Source organism: Vombatus ursinus, unplaced genomic scaffold (genome assembly GCF_900497805.2).
Source record: "Vombatus ursinus unplaced genomic scaffold, bare-nosed wombat genome assembly UNPS02014168.1, whole genome shotgun sequence".
Lineage (NCBI taxonomy): Eukaryota > Metazoa > Chordata > Mammalia > Diprotodontia > Vombatidae > Vombatus > Vombatus ursinus.
The window spans coordinates 285,748-290,945 of record NW_020953946.1 but is presented as its reverse complement, the minus strand read 5'-3'; the positions used below and the strand labels follow the sequence as shown (position 1 = coordinate 290,945).

At 36.9% G+C, this 5,198-nt stretch overlaps 1 protein-coding gene across 1 annotated transcript in view; it reads left to right on the top strand.

Moving 5' to 3' along the window:
* Nucleotides 1-3,381: 3,381 nt before the first annotated feature.
* Nucleotides 3,382-5,198, top strand: part of CSF2RA (colony stimulating factor 2 receptor alpha subunit) — a 61,149-nt gene continuing 59,332 nt past the window's right edge. The window contains exon 1 of the mRNA XM_027859469.1: nt 3,382-3,549. The gene's annotated coding sequence lies outside the window, so the exon portion shown is untranslated. The remainder of the gene's footprint in view (nt 3,550-5,198) is intronic.

Below are 5,198 nucleotides of genomic sequence, written 5' to 3'. Positions count from 1 at the left end.
CCCTACCACCTCGTCATGAGATGCCGTCGAAAGCCCTGAAGATTGAGTACTCCTCACCTCAAAGATCAAGAGGGCCTAATCCTATGAGGAGGGCATTGTAGGAACCCATTGTAGGAATTCTAGGGTGAGATCAACATAATCAGCCACCTACCCAAGCAAAGGAATGGAACCTGGCCTTGGCAAAAAAGCCCCAATTCAAGAACTAAAACTGAAGATGTGAATATTCCAAGGAAGACACTTATCAGTATTAAAAATTATTACAAATATGAGATCCCCCACTTTAGGGGATGCCTTTCTTTTGAAAGAGTAACAAAGTAACAACTATAAGCAGAGACTCAAAGGAAGAAATGCACTTTCACAAAGATTACATGAATACCTAGAAGACATGAAGCAAACAAAGTTCAATGAAAGCAATAGAAGAAAGAATTTGAAAGAGAATAAGCATATTAGAAGAAAAGGTGATAAATCTTACCCAAAGAATAAACTCCTAGAAAATTAGAATAGACAAAACAGAAATCAATGGCTCCATAATGTTCCAGAAAATATTAGAACACAATCAAAAAAATTAAAAGAAAATGTAAGATATTTTGGTGTCAAAAGACAACTGATTTGAAAAACAAGTCAAGGAGGTAATTTAAGAATCAATAAACTACATGAAAACCATGACTTTTAAAAATCTGTACACTCTATTTCAAGAAATTATAAGTGAAAAGTGCCCAGATTTATTAAAACAAAAGGGCAATGTGTAAATAGAAAGAATTCACTGATCACTCCGAAAGAAACCCCAAAATGAAAAGTCCCAGAAATATCATAACCAAAATCCAAATATCCAACATCAAAGAAAAAAAAATGTTGTAAGAATACAATATCAAGTACCAAGGGACTACAATCAAGACTACACAAGACCTGGAAGCTTTCACTAAAAACTAGAGGAGATCTTGGTGTACAATATTTTAAAAGACAAAAAAAAATAATAATAATGGCTTACTCTAAGAATAACTTACCTGCAAAACATTATATAATCTTGAGAGGATAGGGGGAAATATACCTTAACATACCTTAAATTGAATAGAAACCTTTTAAGCATTTCTACTAAAAAGACCATAAGTGTGGAGGAACTTTGAAATGCAAATACAAGAGTCAAGAGAAACATAAAAAAGTAAATTTATTTGATCAATTTGAAAAGGATATATGGTGATGTCTTGCTAACACTAACTCTACATCTTATACGATCAGACTAGTTGTACTTACTGAACTACTATCAGTGATCCTTGATAAGAAAGGTAGTATAGGACCGGAGAACAAATATCTAGATTTTCATAAAAGACAAAAGAATTGCACCCACAAGCTATAGGCCAATGGCTTTTATTTCAATTCCTAGTAAAATTCTAGAACATTTCCTTAAAGGAATGGTTATGGAAATATAGAAAAGGAATTGGGAATTACAGAGGTATAGTGTTGCTTCATCAAACGCAGGTCATACTATGCTAACATTTTTTTAACAGGGTTATCAAAATGGTAGAACTGAGAGACGCTGTGGCTATAGTTTACCTAAATTTACTAAAACATTTCATAAAGTTACTGTCACTGATCTTGTAGAAAAGATGTGAATTAGACAGTTCAATTTGGAATTAGTTAGATTTGGAACCTATTAAATGACCCAAAAAATAGTCTTTAATATGAAATGTCCATTTGGAAGGAGGTTTTCAGTGAAGTGTCCCAGGAGTCTGTGAAAGGCACTGTGATTTTTAATATGTTCTATCAGTGACTTAAATAAAGGCTTAAAAAGCATGCTTTCTAATTAATTCTAATTAATTTAAAAGAGGTAAGAGGAATAGCTAATATGCTGAATGGCTGAGTCAGTATTCCATAAGATTTGGACAGGTTGAAATGCTGGTCCCATTTGAATAAGATGACATTCAATGGGGGTAAATTTAAAGTGTTACAGCCCAATGGAAAGATAAAGGACTGACCCAAGAATCAGAATGACCTAGATTAAAGGCTTACTTCTGATACATAGTAGCCGTGTGATTATGGGATAGTCATTTAAACTCTGAGTGCCCCTACACAACTCTCTAAGACAGTAAGTTACAGAGGGCTAATATTGGTGGAGAGAATTTCCGGACAAGGAGTTTCCTACACTAATGAAATTACAGGCTGGGGAAGAAAAACCAAATTAAACTACAATCTGAATTCAAAGAAAAATCAAGTTTTATTTTACTATGTTATGGAAATGCTTGTTTCATTTCATAAATTAAAAGTAAATAATTATTAAAAAAAAAAGAATCAAGTCAATCAACACTTTCATAAGGCAACACCTCCAAGAGGCATAAAGGAAACATAAAGAACAGACTTTAACTAATTAGTCATTGAAATTGAAGGATAAACAGAATTATCATTCCTGAGCTCGCTCATTGTTTTCCACTGGTACTGATTATAATAACAAGATCTGACATTTAACTTGCAATTTACATATATAAATTTTATTTGATCCTTCTGCCTTGTGTAAGGCAGAGAGTATAGATATTATTACCTCCATCTTATGGATGAGGAAACTGAGGCTTAGAGAAATGAAGTGACTTGGCCAAAATCATATTGCCAATAAGGACAGAGAGGGGATTTAAACCCAAGTCCTCTGTGCCCACTTTTCTCTAGACCACTGCTGCCTCTTTCTTATCTTTAAGAAACATAAATAATGCTATTTCCTTTTCCACGAAAAGAGATCCTTAGAGGAAATATAATCCTTCTGTCATTAAAAGTAAGTCATTTCCTTCAATACTCTTTTGATGTCATTAACACCAAACAATAATAGGAATTTCCTCAAGCACAAAACCAAATGTACTCATAGGCATGCACACAATCTAGACACAGAAAGAGGAATTGTTCCCCCAAGAGTATCTATTGGTCTTTCCTGACTCTACATGTTCTCAATGACTAAATGACTACCTAAGAAATAGAGCCTTGTGGTGCCAGTGACTACTTACAGGAGAGACAGACAGACAGACAGACAGAGACAGGGAGAGAGAGAGAGAAGAAAGAGACAGAGACATAAAGACAAAGAGAGACAGAGATAGAGGGACAGGGACAGAGATAGAAAGACAGAGACAGAGACAGACAAAGAGACAAAGAGACAGAGAAAGAAAGACAGAGGCAGAGACAGACAGAGAAAGACAGAGACAGAGACAAGGACAAACAGAGAGACAGACTGAAAGAGAAAGAGAGAGAGAGAGAGAGAGAGAGAGAGAGAGAGAGAGAGAGAGAGAGAGAGAGGATACCATCAATGTTGTACAGGATAGGGAAGAGGAAATTGAATCATTTTAAGTCCTGTTATTTTGAAACTTTTCACTCAGTGTGCTTCTGTTTTAGAGAAAACAGTTGAACACTGGCCTGACATTTCCAGACCCACCCACCCTCACTCACTCAAAAGATTTTACTTTCTTTAGTCTTGAAGTACTGCAATTGGGCTATCCTCCATCTCTGGAGAACATTGGAGGAAAAGGGTTTTCTACACTTTTCTTCTCCTGGCAGACAGATAACCTAAAGAAATGGGTAAGTCTGAATAACTTCGGGGAAAAGCATTTTATATCATCAGCTTCTTGGCAAAAGAGATAGGTCAAAAGGTCATCCTACAAGTGCAGGGTACTTCAATGGAGCAAAATGGAAAATTAAGCAATACAGGAAATTCTTATTGGAAAGATCTAAATAGCATCAATGAAGCATGTTAGTTCTATAGAAATAATGCATTTCCAATAATGAAAGCATCATTACCTGGGCTCTGATCCTGACTTTTTCACTTCTTGCCTGTGTGAACTTAGACAACATGTTTCACCCCCCTATGCCTTAATTTCCAGATCTGTAAAACGAGACAGACTACATCTCTGGAACTCTCAAATCTGTTCCACCTCCAAATCCATGATCCTATGATCCTATTGTTATGACGAGGCAGAATAACACAATGGAATAAGTACTGGACTTGGAGTTAAAGGGCCTAGGTTCAAATCCAGCTTTTGCTACTTATTATAAATGTATTAGGGGCTTGGACTTGTTGTTTACTTGTTCAGTCCTGTCTAACTCTTCATGACCCCACAGACCACTCTGTCTATGAGTCTTTCTTAGAAAAGATACTGGAATGGTTTGCCATTTCCTTTTCCAGTGGATTAAGACAAATAGAGGTTGAGTGACTTATTCCTGGCCACACAGCTAGTGAGCATCTGAGGCTGCATTTGAACTCGTCTCTTTCTGACTCCAGGCCCAATACTCTATCCCTTGAACCACCTAGTTACCTCCAATATATGATTCTATGATTATTATATGTTAACTCCTCTTACTACTGCTCACAGCATTGCTAACTGCTTTTGCAGGTGGGATTATGTCTTTTATATTGAGAAATCCATTGGAAGAACTTGGCTATACCTAGAAAGGGCTGGGAATATCATAGATTGATAGATCTACAGTTGGAAGGAATCTCAGAGACAAATAAAATGTCTTTTTGTGCAGAGAGTATAGTATTTCCTGATGAGACCTCACCCAGTGCCTAAAACTTTGGCAGAACTTTGCACGGAGCCTTGCTCCTACCAGTGCCAGAGAATTAATGACAGTCTCTAAAAAGGCTGAAAAGTTTCTCTTGAGCTCTTAAAGGAAGCCTTCCAACACTGTCTAAGAGATATTTGTCCTCTCTCAGATAGTGTTTTAAAGCAAGCAGCCTGCTCCAGTAGATAGATTACAATAAGCAGCTGAGGTCTGAGGAGTCCCCAGGACTGGAGGTGTGTGAATATTTTGTAACGTCAGGAACTGAGATCCTCTGACTGGTGAAATAATCTAGGAGAGTCACTATATGCTGCCAATAAACTAAGGTGCTGACTATGTCAAACCCACATGTTTGCTGACCACAGGATTACCAATGTTGCAAATTCTCCTTAGACTTTTGTTCCAATCGTTGTGATGCTGAGGTCTCTGGAAACCATGCTGCAGAGTTTGCAAGACAGCAAGTGGCCTGACAGCTCACACTGTCTGAGCTTCAGACATAGGAAAAGGACATTGAAGTGCTGTCAGATATCCTGAAGGGGGCCCACATATAACAATAATTATGGTAACTGGTAGATCTGAGGGGAAGGAAGGAAGGAAGGAAGGAAGGAAGGAAGGAAGAAAGAAAAAGAAAGAAAGAAAGAAAGAAAGAAAGAAAGAAAGAAAGAAAGAAA